Here is a 15,272-nt window from a genome sequence, read left to right as displayed (position 1 = left end):
GAATATATTCTCTGTTCCCCTTTCTCTTTCTTCTCCTTCTGGTATGCCTAGTTTTTTCTAACTCTTTTTCTGAGATCTCGTTGTTGGTATATAGGAAAGCAATGGACTTTTGTTCGTTGATTTTGTAGGCAGCAACTTTACTGTATTCATTGATTGTTTCTAATAGCTTTTTGGTGGAGTCTTTAGGGTTGTCTCTATATAGCATCGTGTCATCTGCAAAGAGTGACAATTTAACTTCTTCGTTCCCAATTTGGATGCCTCTTATTTCTCTCTCTTGCCTGATTGCTCTGGCAAGGACTTCCCACACTATGTTGAAAAGCAGAGGTGACAGGGGACAACCTTGTCGTGTTCCTGAACGTAGAGCAAAGGGCTTCAGCTTTTCACCATTAATTATGAGATTAGCTGAGGGCTTGTCGTATATGGCCTTTATTATGTTGAGGTATTTTCCTTCTATACCAATTTTATTAAGTGTGTTAATCATAAATGGATGTTGTATCTCATCAAATGCTTTTTCTGCATCAATTGATAGAATCATATGATTTTTGTCCTTTATTTTGTTTATGTGATGGATTTGCACATTGATGGATTTGCGAATGTTGAACCATCCTTGTGCCCCGGGGATGAACCCCACTTGGTCGTGATGAATAATCTTTTTAATGCATTGTGGTATTCGATTTGCTAGAAGTTCGTTTAGGATTTTAGCATCTGTATTCATCAGAGATATTGGTCTGTAGTTTTCTTTTTTTGTGTTGTCCTTACCAGGTTTCGGTATCAGGGTAATGTTGGCCTCATAAAATGAGTTAGGGAGTACTGACTCTTCTTCAGTTTTTTGGAAGAGTTTAGCTGAGGATTGGTATTAGATCCTCTTTGAAGGTTTGGTAGAATTCACTAGTGAAGCCATCTGGTCCAGGACTTTTGATTTTGGGAAGGTTTTTGATGACTGATTCAATTTCGTTACCGGGGATCGGCCTGTTTAGATTTTTCCAGTTCTTCACGATTCAGCCTTGGAAGGCTATATGTTTCTAAGAACTTGTCCATTTCTTCTAGGTTATTGAATTTGGTGGCACATAGTCCTTCATAGTATTCTTGGATAATCCTTTGTATTTCTGTGGTGTCCGTGATGACATCCCCTTTTTCATTTCTGAGTTTGTTACTGAGTGTCTTCTCTCTTTTTATCTTAGTGAGTCTAGCCAAGGGTTTGTCAATTTTGTTAATCTTTTCAAAGAACCAGCTCTTTGTCACATTAATTTTTTCTGTTGTCTTTTTGTTCTCTATTTCATTTAGTTCTGCTCTGATTTTTGTTATCTCCTTTCTTCTGCTGACCTTGGGTTTCGCTTGTTCTTCTTTTTCTAGTCCTTTAAGGTGTAACATGAGGTCCTTTATTTGGGATTTTTCTTGTTTCTTGAGATAGGCCTGTAATGATATTATAAATTTCCCTCTTAAAGCTGCTTTCGCGGCATCCCAAAAATTTTGGTAGGATGTATTTTCATTGTCATTTGTTTCTTTGTATCTTTTGATCTCTCCTCTAAGTTCTTCTTTGACCCAGTCGTTCTTTAAAAGTGTGTTGTTTAACCTCCATGCATTTGTGTTTTTTCCTGCTTTCTTTTTGCAGTTGATATCCAATTTCAAAGTCTTGTGATCAGGGAATATGCTCGGTATGATTTCAATCTTCTTAAATTTGCTGAGGCTGATTTTATGTCCCAATATATGGTCTATCCTTGAGAATGTTCCATGTACACTAGAAAAGAATGTATAGTCTGCTGTTTTAGGATGAAGTGCTCTATATATGGCAACTATGTCCATTTCATCTAATGTGTCATGTAGGGCTGCTATTTCGTTATTTATCTTCTCTTTGGATGACCTATCCATAGCTGTCAATGATGTATTTAAGTCCCCTAGTATAATTGTGTTTTGGTCAATTTCTCCCTTTAGTTCTGTTAGTAGTTGCTTGGTATATTTCGGTGCTCCCTGATTGGGGGCACAAATATTGATGACTGTTATGTCTTCTTGTTGTATAGTTTCCTTTACCATTATGAAATGTCCATCTTTGTCTGTTATCTTTTTCACCTTGAAGTCTGTTTCATCGGAAATCGCTATGGCTACACCTGATTTTCTCTGGGTACCATTTGCTTGGATTGTCAATTTCCACCCTTTCACTTTGAGTCTATGCTTGTCCTTGCAGCTGAGATGTGTCTCTTGGAGACAGCATATGGTTGGGTTTAGTTTTTTGATCCAATCTGCTACTCTGTGTCTCTTTATTGGTGAGTTCCGTCCATTTACATTCAGGGTGACTATTGATATGTGAGGATTTCCTGTCAGTCATTCTAGCTTTAGTTTTCTGGTAAGGCTGTGTCTCCATTGTTTCTTTGCCTTTTTGTTGTTGTTGTCTCTTATTTCTGTGTGGTGGTGTTCTATGATGTTTCCCGCTGTTTCTTCTTTTATTACAGTACATATTTCAGATCTGGAACCACTCTTTTTTTGAGTGGTTACCCTTAAGTTTATGTAAAAGAAAGTTTGATATTTAGAGTCTTCCAGTTTCTTCAGCACGCTTACTTTCTCTATTCCCATATTCCAGTTCAGGCCTTTACTCTCCCCCTTTTTATGTTTTGGTTGCCATAAGTTGTCCCTGTTCGTGGTGGTCTAATTAGCCTCCTTTAGTATTTCTTGTAGTGTAGGTCGTGTATTAGAAAATTCCCTCAGCTTCTGGATGTCTGGAAAATTCTTTATTCCTCCTTCATATCTAAAGGAGATCTTTGCTGCATATATTATTCTTGGCTCATAATTTCTCTTTCAATAGTTTGAATATTTGGTTCCATTCCCTCCTAGCTTGTAGAGTTTCTGCTGAAAAATCTGATGATAATCTAATGGGCTTTCCTTTGTAAGTTACCGCCTTCTTTTCCCTGGCTGCCTTGAGGATTCTTTCTTTGTCATTGATTTTAGACAGCTTCAATACAGTGTGCCTTGGTGAAGGCCTGTTGGGATTGAGATATTGAGGTGTTCTATTTGCTTTGGGATTTGAGGATCCAGTTCTTTCCACAAGTTTGGGAAGTTCTCATCTGACGATTTGTTTGAATATATTCTCTGTTCCCTTCCCTCTTTCTTCTCCTGCTGGTATGCCCATTATTCTTATATTGCTCTTTCTGATGGAGTCAGAAAGTTCTTGTAGAGATCTTTCATTTCTTTTAAGTCAAGTCTCTTTCTTCTTCCTTCTTTGTAAATTCAAGGTTCTTATCTTCGATGTCACTGATTCTTTCCTCCACCTGGTCAACTCTACTACCTAAGCTGGATATTTTATTGTTAATTTCTTTTATTGAGATCTTAATGTCCATCAATTCTATTTGGTTCTTTTTCAAAATTTCAATCTGTTTTGTAAAATTGTTATGGTGTTCTTTGATTGTGTTTCTGCGTTCATGAAACTGCCTTTCTGTCTTTTCTTGCATCTAGTTCAATTTTTTCTGAATTGCAATCTTGAATTCTCTGTCATTTAAATCACATATTTCCATATCTGTAAGTTCCTTTTATGGAGACTTTTCACTTTCTTTGTGAGCTGTCTTGTTGCCTTGGTTATTCATGGCAATCACTGATTTACTATTTGTCTTCCTAGACATCTACAGGAGTGGCTTCTGCAACAGGTTGATAGGTATGCGGAGAGCTTTTGAAGTTAGCTCTCTTCCCTCAGTCTTTGCTCCGCGGTCTGCCGTGAGCGAGCATTGGTTTCAGCTGTGTTATATGCTGCCCCCTCAGTCCTGTGGGCCATAAGTGGAGCCCTAGCAGTCCAAGTCCTTCCCTCTCCATAGCTGCGGTAGTTCCGGGAGCAGCTAGCTCTGAGCACTGAGCTATGTCTGCATCTTGTGCCCGAGAGGCTCCGTCTATGCACTTCTCCTCTCCGTCCTCACCCGTTCGCGCGATTCACCCACCTGGAGGTGAATTCAGTAGTGGGCCTCTTCGTCTTGCCTGTCTGCTGTGCAGGGAGTCCTTTGTGGAGTTATTTTTGTCCGATTCGTTGTAAATTCCAGGGGAGCGCTTCAGAGGCTCCCCTCACGCCGCCATTTATTCCGCCCCAAAAAAACCCAAAAAACAACTCGATCCATTCATTTATTGATGGATATCTGCGTTGCTTCCATATCTTGGCTATTACCAGTAATGCTGCAATGAACATTGGGGTACATATAGTTTGTTGAATTCGTGATTTTGTTTTCTTTGGATAAATACCCTGAAGTGGAATTGCTGGATCATATAGCACTTCTATTTTTAATAATTTGAGGAATCTCCATGCTGTTTTCCATAGTGGCTGCACTAATTTACAATCCCACCAACAGTGCACAAGGGTTCCCTTTTCTCCACATTGTTGCTAGAATTTGCTGTTTATTGATTTATTGATGATAGCCATTCTGACAGGTGTGAGGTGACATCTCACTGTTTTCTGAATTTGCATTTCCCTGGTGATTAGTGATGTTAAGTATCTTTCATATTCTATGTTTCCCCGAAAATAAGACTTAGCCAGACCATCAGCTCTAATGTATCTTTTGGAACAAAAAATTAATATAAGACCCAGTATTATATTATAATTATTATCTTATTAACTATATTATATTATATTATTATATATTATATTCCTGGTCTTATATTATAGTAAAATAAGATCGGGCCTTATATTAATTTTGCTCCAAAAGACACATTAGAGCTTATGGTCCTGCTAGTCTTATTTTCAGGGAAACATGGTATCTGTTGGCCATCTATGTATTTCCTCTTTGGAGAAATGTCTATTTAGGTCCTCTGTCCATTTACCAGACTGTGCAACCATTACTGTAATCCATTAGATTGTGTGCTTTTTTTGGTGTTAAGTTGCATGAGGTCCTTAGTACATTTTGGATATTAACCCGTCATCCGAAGTATCATTTGCTAATAATATCTTCTTCCATTCAGTAGTCTGTCTTTTTGTTTTGTTAATGGTCTCCTTCGCTATGCAAAAACTTTTTAGTTTGATATAGTCATTTGTCTATTTTTTCTTTTGTTTCCCTTGTCTGAGGAGATATATCCAACAAGATATTGCTAAGAGTGATGTCAGAGTATACTGGCTATGTTTTCTTTTCGGAGTTTTATGGTTTCAGGTCTTACATTTAAGTATTTTATCCATTTTGAGTTTATTTTTGCATATGGTTAAAGAAAATGGTCAGATTTCTTCTTCTTCTTCTTTTTTTTTTGCGTATATCTGTCCAGTTTTCCAAATACCACTTGAAGAGACTGTCTTTACCCTATTGTATATCCTTGCCTCCTTTTGTCATATATTGACTGAATAAGCGTGGATTTATTTCTGGGCTCTCTATTCATTGAGCTATATATCTGTTTTTATGCCAATACCATACTGTTTTGGTTATTGTCACTTTATAGTATAGTTTGATACAGGGAACAAGATACCTCCCACTTTGTTCTTTCTCAAAATTTCTTGGGCTATTCCGGGACTTTTTTGGTTCCATATATATTTTAGGAATAGTTGTCCTAATTCTGAGAATGCCATTAGTATTTTAATAGGGATTGCATTGAATATGTATGTTGCTTTAGCTAGTAAGGATATTTTAACAATATTAATCCTTCCAATCCACGAGCAAGGTTTATCCTTCCATTTATTTGTATCTTCTTAATGTCATATAGTTTTTAGACTACAGGTCTTTCACCTCTTTGGTTAAATTTATTCCTACATATGCTTTTTGATGCATTTAAAAATGAGATTCTTTTCTTAATTACTCCTTCTGGTCATCCATTTTTGGTATATAGAAATGCAACAGATTTCTGTATATTGATTCTGTATCCTGCAACTTTACTGAATTAATTTATTAGTTCTAATAGTAGTGGACTCTTTAGGATTTTCTATATATAGTATCATGTCATCTGCAAATAATGAGTTTTACTTTTTTCTTTCCTATTTGGATGCCTTTTTTATTTATTTATTTATTTATTTTTTAATTTTTTTTATTAATTTTATTGGGGTGACAATTGTTAGTAAATTTACATAGATTTCAGGTGTACAATTCTGTATTACATCATCTATAAATCCCATTGTGTGTTCACCACCCAGAGGCAATTCTCCTTCCATCACCATATATTTGATCCCCCTTACCCTCATCACCCACCCCCCACCCCCTTACCCTCTGGTAACCACTAAATTATTGTCTGTGTCTATGAGTTTTTGTTTCTCATTTGTTTGTCTTGTTCTTTTTGGTTTATATACCACATATCAGTGAAATCATAGGGTTCTCTGCTTTTTCTGTCTGACTTATTTCACTTAGCATTATTCTCTCGAGATCCATCCATGTTGTCACAAATGCTCCTATATCATCTTTCCTTAACGCCGAATAGTATTCCATTGTGTATATGTACCACAACTTCTTTATCCATTCATCTATCAAAGGACATTTTGGTTGTTTCCATGTCTTGGCCACCGTAAACAAAGCTGCAATGAACATTGGCGTACACGTGTCTCTATAGAGAAATGCTTTTATATTTTTGGGGTAGATACCCAGGAGAGCGATTGCTGGGTCATATGGTAATTCTATTCGTAATTTTTTGAGGAACCTCCACACTGTCTTCCATAGCGGCTGCACCAGTCTGCATTCCCACCAACAGTGTATGAGAGTTCCTTTTTCTCCACAGCCTCTCCAACACTTGTTACTATTTGTTTTGTTGATGAAAGCCATTCTGACTGGGGTGAGGTGATATCTCATTGTGGTTTTCATTTGCATTTCTCTGATGATTAGCGATGTTGAGCATTTTTTCATATGTCTATTTGCCATTTGTATATCCTCTTTGGAGAAATGTCTCTTCAGGTCCTCTGTCCATTTTTCAATTGGGTTGTTGGTTTTTTTGTTGTTGAGTTTCATGAGTTCCTTGTATATTTTGGATATTAGCCCCTTATCAGAGGCACTGTTTGCGAAAATCTTCTCCCATTCAGTTGGTTGCCTCATTATTTTGTCAATAGTTTCTTTTGCTGTGCAGAAGCTTTTCAGTTTCATATAATCCCATTTGTTTATTTTAGTTTTTACTTCCATTGCCTTTGGAGTCAAATTCATAAAATGCTCTTTGAACCCAAGGTCCATAAGTTTAGTACCTATGTTTTCTTCAATGCAGTTTATTGTGTCAGGTCTTATGCTTAAGTCTTTGATCCATTTTGAATTAATTTTGGTACATGGTGACAGATAGCAGTCCAGTTTCATTCTTTTGCATGTAGCTATCCAATTCTGCCAGCACCATTTATTGAAGAGGCTGTCTTTCCTCCATTGTATGTTTTTAGCTTCTTTGTCAAAAATTATCTGTCCATATTTATGTGGTTTTATTTCTGGGTTCTCAATTCTATTCCATTGGTCTATGTGTCTGTTTTTCCGCCAATACCAAGCTGTTTTGATTATTGTAGCCCTGTAGTACAAGGAAAAATCAGGGAGTGTGATACCTCCAGTATTGTTCTTTTTTTTTAATATTGCTTTGGCTATTCGGGGTCTTTTGTGGTTCCAAACAAATCTGATGATTTTTTGTTCTATTTCTTTAAAAAATGCCATTGGGATTTTAATGGGGATTGCATTAAATCTGTATATGGCTTTGGGTAATATGGCCATTTTAACTATGTTGATTCTTCCAATCCATGAGCACGGAATGTCTTTCCATTTCTTTGTGTCTTCTTCAATTTCTTTCAAAAATGTCTTATAGTTTTCAGCATATAAATCATTCACATCCTTGGTTAAGTTTATTCCTAGGTATTTTATTCTTTTTGCTGCAATTGCAAAGGAATTGTTTTTTCTATCTCTTTTTCTGAGATTTCATTGTTGGTATATAGGAAAGCAATGGACTTTTGTACGTTGATTTTGTAGCCAGCAACTTTACTGTATTCATTGATTGTTTCTAATAGCTTTTTGGTGGAGTCTTTAGGGTTTTCTATATATAGCATCATGTCATCTGCAAAGAGTGACAATTTAACTTCTTCATTCCCAATTTGGATGCCTTTTATTTCTTTCTCTTGCCTGATAGCTCTGGCGAGGACTTCCAACACTATGTTGAAAAGCAGAGGTGATAGGAGACAACCTTGTCATGTTCCTGAACGTAGAGCAAAGGGCTTCAGCTTTTCACCATTAATTATGAGATTAGCTGAGGGCTTGTCGTATATGGCCTTTATTATGTTGAGGTATTTTCCTTCTATACCAATTTTAGTAAGTGTTTTAATCATAAATGGATGTTGTATCTTATCAAATGCTTTTTCTGCATCAATTGATAGAATCATATGATTTTTGTCCTTTATTTTGTTTATGTGATGTATCACATTGATGGATTTGCGAATGTTGAACCATCCTTGTGCCCCGGGGATGAACCCCACTTGGTCGTGATGAATAATCTTTTTAATGCATTGTTGTATTCGATTTGCTAGAATTTTGTTTAGGATTTTAGCATCTGTATTCATCAGAGATAGAGGTCTGTAGTTTTCTTTTTTTGTGTTGTCCTTACCAGGTTTTGGTATCAGGGTAATGTTGGCCTCATAAAATGAGTTAGGGAGTACTGACTCTTCTTCAATTTTTTGGAAGAGTTTGAGCAGGATTGGTATTAGATCCTCTTCGAAGGTTTGGTAGAATTCACTGGTGAAGCCATCTGGTCCAGGACTTTTGATTTTGGGAAGGTTTTTGATGACTGATTCAATTTCGTTACTGGTGATCGGCCTGTTAAGATTTTCCAGTTCTTCATGATTCAGCCTTGGAAGGCTATATGTTTCTAAGAACTTGTCCATTTCTTCTAAGTTATTAAATTTGGTGGCATATAGTCCTTCATAGTATTCTTGGATGATCCTTTGTATTTCTGTGGTGTCCGTGATAACTTCCCCTTTTTCATTTCTGATTTTGTTAATAAGTGTCTTCTCTCTTTTTATCTTAGTGAGTCTAGCCAAGGGTTTGTCAATTTTGTTAATCTTTTCAAAGAACCAGCTTTTTGTCACATTAATTTTTTCTATTGTCTTTTTGTTCTCTATTTCATTTAGTTCTGCTCTTATTTTTGTTATTTCCTTTCTTCTGCTGACCTTGGGTTTCGCTTGTTCTTCTTTTTCTAGTATTTTAAGGTGTAACATGAGGTTATTTATTTGGGATTTTTCTTGTTTCTTGAGATAGGCCTGTAATGATATAAATTTCCCTCTTAAAACTGCTTTTGCAGCATCCCAAAAATTTTGGTAGGATGTATTTTCATTGTCATTTGTTTCTATGTATCTTTTGAGCTCTCCTCTAATTTCTTCTTTGACCCAGTCGTTCTTTAAAAGTACGTTGTTTAATCTCCATGTATTTGTGTTTTTTCCTGCTTTCTTTTTGCAGTTGATATCCAATTTCAAAGTCTTGTGATCAGAGAATATGCTTGGTATGATTTCAATCTTCTTAAATTTGCTGAGGCTGATTTTGTGTCCCAATATATGGTCTATCCTTGAGAATGTTCCATGTACACTAGAAAAGAATGTATAGTCTGATGTTTTAGGATGAAGTGCTCTATATATGTCAATTATGTCCAATTCATCTAATGTGTCATTTAGGGCTGCGATTTCATTATTTATCTTCTGTTTGGATGATCTATCCATAGCTGTCAATGATGTATTTAAGTCCCCTAGTATAATTGTGTTTTGGTCAATTTCTCCCTTTAGTTCTGTTAGTAGTTGCTTGGTATATTTCGGTGCTCCCTGATTGGGGGCATAAATATTGATGACTGTTATGTCTTCTTGTTGTATAGTCCCCTTTACCATTATGAAATGTCCATCTTTGTCTCTTGTTATCTTTTTCACCCTGAAGTCTGTTTCATCGGAAATCATTATGGCTACACCTGATTTTTTCTGGGTACCATTTGCTTGAAGTGTCAATTTCCACCCTTTCACTTTGAGTCTATGCCTGTCCTTGTAGCTGAGATGTGTCTCTTGTAGGCAGCATATGGTTGGGTTTAGTTTTTTGATCCAATCTGCTACTCTGTGTCTCTTTATTGGTGAGTTCAGTCCATTTACATTTAGGGTGATTATTGATATGTGAGGATTTCCTGTCATTCTGTCTTTAGTTTTCTGGTAAGGCTGTGTCTCCATTGTTTCTTTGCCTTTTTGTTGTTGACTGTTATTTCTGTGTGGTAGTATTCTATGATGTTTCCCTCTGTTTCTTCTTTTATTACAGTATATATTTCAGATTTGGATGTTTTTTGAGTGGTTACCCTTGAGTTTATGTAAAAGAAAGTTTGATATTTAGAGTATTCCAGTTTCTTCAGTACGCTTACTTTCTCTATTCCCATATTCCAGTTCAGGCCTTTACGCTCCCCCTTTTTATGTTTCGGTTGCCACAAGTTGTCCCTGTTGATGGTGGTCTAATAGCCTCCTTTAGTATTTCTTGTAGTGCAGGTCGTGTATTAGAAAATTCCCTCAGCTTCTGGATGTCTGGAAAGGTCTTTATTCCTCCTTCATATCTAAAGGAGATCTTTGCTGGATATACTATTCTTGGCTCATGATTTCTCTCTTTCAATAGTTTGAATATTTGGTTCCATTCCCTCCTAGCTTGTAGAGTTTCTGCTGAAAAATCTGATGATAATCTAATGGGCTTTCCTTTGTAAGTTACCGTCTTCTTTTCCCTGGCTGCCTTGAGGATTCTTTCTTTATCATTGATTTTAGACAGCTTCAATACAATGTGCCTTGGTGAAGGCCTGTTGGGATTGAGGTAATTAGGTGTTCTATTTGCTTCTTGGATTCGAGGATCCAGTTCTGTCCACAAGTTTGGGAAGTTCTCATCGACGATTTGTTTGAATATGTTCTCTGTTCCCTTCCCTCTTTCGTCTCCTTCTGGTATGCCCATTATTCTTATATTGCTCTTTCTGATGGAGTCAGAAAGTTCTTGTAGAGTTCTTTCATTTCTTTTAAGTCTCAAGTCTCTTTCTTCTTCCCTCTGTGTAAATTCCAGGTTCCTATCTTCGATGTCACTGATTCTTTCCTCCATCTGGTCAACTCTACTACCTAAGCTGGATATTTTATTGTTAATTTCTTGTATTGAGTTCTTAATCTCCAGAAATTCTATTTGGTTCTTTTTCAAGATTTCAATCTCTTTTGTAAAATGCTCATGGTGTTCTTTGATTGTGTTTCTGAGTTCATTAAACTGCCTTTCTGTGTTTTCTTGCATCTCGTTCCGTTTTTTCAGAATTGCGATCTTGAATTCTCTGTCATTTAAATCACAAAGGTCCATATCTCTAAATTCCTTTTCTGGAGACTTTTCACTTTCTTTCTGAGCTATCTTGTTGCCTTGGTTATTCATGGCAATCACTGATTTACTATTTCTCTTCCTAGACATCTACAGGAGTGTCTTCTGCAACAGGTTGATAGGTATGCGAAGAGCTTTTGGAATTCCAAAGCTCTTTCTGCACCAGATTCAGAGCCCGTTTGTTTCAGCAGTTCTGTTTACTCCTGTAGGGATCCGCCCAGATAGGTGGGGCCAGGGGCGGGGTGAGTTGTGAGAGGTGGCCCAGAGCAATGGCGGCGACCACCACCACAGCCAGTCCTGCTTCCACAGCTCCCTCCCCTTTGCCGGAACTAGTTGAGCTGCGAATCTGTGTCTGCGGTCCACAGTTCTCAGAGCAGCAAATATTCTGTCCTTTGATCCGACACTGCTACTTTATCGATTCTAGCACCGGGCAGGTGGGTGCGGGGCGAGCTCTGGGAGGGTAGGGAGGGGGCGGCTAGTCTCCGTGCCTAAGGCTTCCGTTCTCCGCTTGGCAGTGAGGGCTTAAACCACCGATTTCAGCCCTCTTCCCTCAGTCTTTGCTTCGAGGTCTGCCGTGAGCGAGCGTTGGGTTCAGCGGTTTTGTATGCTGCCCCCTCAGCCCTGTGGGCCGTAAGCGGAGCCCTAGCAGTCAGAGTCCTTCCCTCTCCCGCAGCGGCGGTAGTTCCCGGGAGCAGAGGGCTCCGAGCACTGAGCTAGGTCTGTGTCCTGCGCCGCGCGGCTCCGTCTCCGCACTTCTCTCCCTCCTCCCCCGCTCGCGCGATTCACTCACCTGGAGGTGAATTCAGTAGTCGGCCTCTTCGTCTTGCCTGTCTGCTGTGCAGAGAGTCCTTTGTGGAGTTATTGTCCGATTCGTTGTAAATTCCAGGGGAGCGTTACAGAGGCTCACCTCACGCCGCCATTTTTCTCCTCTTCCTGGATGCCTTTTATTTCTTGTTTGATTGGTGTGGCTAGGACTTCCAATACCAGTATCCTTGTCTTGTTCCTGATCTTAGAGAAAAGCTGAAAGCTTTTCACTATTGAATATGATGTTAGCTGTGTGTGGGCCTGTCGTATGACCTTTATTATGTTGAAGTACGTTCCCTCTGTACTCACTTTGGTGAGAGCTTTAACATAAGACGGTGTTGAATTTTGTCAAATGGTTTTTCTACATCTCTTGAGATGATCACATAATTTTTGTCCTTTGTTTTGTTGATGAGGTATATCATGTTGATTGATCTGCAGAAATTAAAATATTCTTGCATCCCTGAAATAAATACCACTGATGATGACATATGATTCTTGAATTCAGTTTGCTAATATTTTGTTGAAGAGTTTTTCATCTATGTTAATCAGGGATATTAGCCTGTAATTTTTTTTTTTTTTTTTTTTTTTTTTTTTTTAGTGTCTTTGTCTGGTTTTGGTATCAGGGTAATTCTGGCCTTGTAGAATGAGTTTGGAAATGTTCCCTCCTCTTCTATTTTTTGGAGTAGTCTGAGAAGTGTAGGTATTGGATCTTCTCTGAATGTTTGGTAGAATTTACCTATGATGCTGCCTGGTACTGGACTTTGTGGGGAAATTTTTATTAATGATTCAATTTTATTATTAATAATGAGTCTGTTCAGATTTTTCATTTTTTCCTGAATCAATCTTGGAATACTGTGTTTCTAGGAATTTACCCATTTCTTCTAGGTTGTCCAATTTGTTGGTATATAATTATAGTATTCTCTTATGATGCTTTGTATTTCTGTGGAGTCAGTTGTAACTTCTCTTTCACTTCTAATTTTATTTGAGTTCTTTCTCCTTTTGTTTTTGAAGAGTGGCTTTAAGAACTTTGTTTATCTTTTCAAATAACTAGCTCTTAGTTGTATTGATCTTTTCTGTTTGTTTTAGTCTCTATTTCATTTTCACTCTGATCTTTAGTTCCTGTTTTCTACTCTCTTTGGGCATTGTGTGTTCTTTTTCTAGTTTCTTTAGGAGCAAGGTTAGATTGTTTACTTGAGATTTTTCTTGTTTCTTGCCTAGGTCTGTATTGCTATGAACTTCTCTCATATCTGCTTTTGCTGTGTTTCATAGATGCTGGAACATTGTGTTTCCATTTTCATTTGTCTCAAGAAATGTTTTATTTCCTCTTTGAATTATTCATCAACCCATTCACCATTTAGTAGCATGTTGTTTAGCACCCCCATGTGTCTGTGTTTTTTCCAGTTTTACTTTTGTAGTTGATTTCTAGTTTCATACCTTTGTGGTCAGAAAAGGTGCTTGATATTATTTTAAACTTATTAAATTTATTGAGATTTGGTTTGTGGCCTAACGTGATCTATTCTGGAGAAGGTTCCATGTGTACTTGAAAAGAATGTGTATTCTCTTTTTGAATACAATGTTCTGTAAATATCTATTAAATTTCTCTATGTCTGTTAATATTTGCTTTATGTATTTAGGTAGTCCTATGTTGGGTGTGTAGCTGTTTACATGTGTCCTGTCTTCTTGTTAGATTGATCTGTTTATCGTTATGTAATGCCCCTCTATTTCTCTTGTCTCAGTGTTTGTTTTAAAGTCTATTTTGTCTGATATAAATATTGCTACCCTAAATTTTTTGTTTCCTTTTGCATGAAATATCTTTTTTCAAATTTTCACTTTTAGTCTTTGTGTTTCTTTCTCCCTTCCTTCCTTCCCTCCCTCCCTCCCTCCCTTCCTCCCTCCTTCCTCTTTTTAACATTTTGAAAATTAGTTTCAGGTGTACAAAACAATGTAATTAACATTTATCATTTATATCCCTCATACAGTGATAATTCCACTCGCCCCATCTACTACCCCTCTGACATTGCATACAGCCATTACATTTCCACTGCCTCTATTCCTAATGATGTACTCCTCTTCTTGTAACTCTCTCTCTCTCTCTCTCTCTCTCTCTCTCTCTCTCTATATATATATATATATATAAATTGTAGTTGACATTCATTATTGTTCAGCTTCAGCTTCAGGTGTACAGTGCAGTGACCAGGCATCTACATCTTCCCTGAGGTGGTCTCCCTAACTAGACCAGTGTCCACTGGATACCCTATAAAATCTTTACAACATTATTGATTACATTCCCCAAATTGACTTTCACATCCCCGTGGCAATCTTGTGGTTACCGATTGTGTTTTCTAATCCCCTCACCTTCCCCCTTATCCCCACCCCCTCCCATCTAGCAACCCTCAGTTTTTCCTCTATGTCTCTGAGACTGTTTCTGATTAGTTCATTCATTTATTCTTTTCTTTAGAGTCCACATATAAGTGAGATCAGACGGTATTTGTATTTCTCTGACTTATTTCACTTAACATGTTCTCTAGGTCCATCCACATTGTTGTGAATGGCAAGATTTCATTCTTCTTTATGGCTGTGTAATACTCCATTGTATAAATGTAGCAATTTCTTAATCTAGTCATCTACTGATGAGCATTTCAGTTGTTTCCATGTCTTGGCTATTGTGTGTAGTGCTGCAATAAACATAGAGGTGCATAAATTTTTTCAATTAGAGTTTTGGATTTCTCTGGATAGATTTCTAGGAGTGGAATTGTTGGATCATAAGGTAGTTCTATTTTCAGATTTTTGAAATATCTCCATACTGTTTTCCATAGTGGCTGCACCAATCTGCAATCCCACCAACAGTGCACAAGTGTTCCTTTTCTCCACATCCTTACCATCACTGGTTGTTTTTTGATTTATTCATGATAGCCATTTTGACTGGGGTGAGGTGGTATCTCATTGTGGTTTTTATTTGCCTTTCTCTAATTATTAGTGAGGTTGAGCATTTCTTCATGTCTGTTTGCCATCTGTATGTCCTCTTTAGAAAAATGTCTCTTCATGTCCTCTGCCCATTTTTTAATTGGGTTGTTTGCTTTTTTTGGAGCTGAGTTGAGTGAGACTTTTATAAATTTTGGATGTATTAACCCCTTATCGTTTATATCATTGGCAAATATCTTCTCCCATTCAGTAGGATCCCTTTTTGTTTTATTGATGGTTTCCTTTGCTGTGAAAAAATTTTTTAGTTTGATG

Source organism: Rhinolophus hipposideros, assembly GCF_964194185.1.
Source record: "Rhinolophus hipposideros genome assembly, chromosome: 3".
Classification (NCBI taxonomy): Eukaryota; Metazoa; Chordata; class Mammalia; order Chiroptera; family Rhinolophidae; genus Rhinolophus; species Rhinolophus hipposideros.
Note: the sequence above shows the minus strand (reverse complement) of the source record.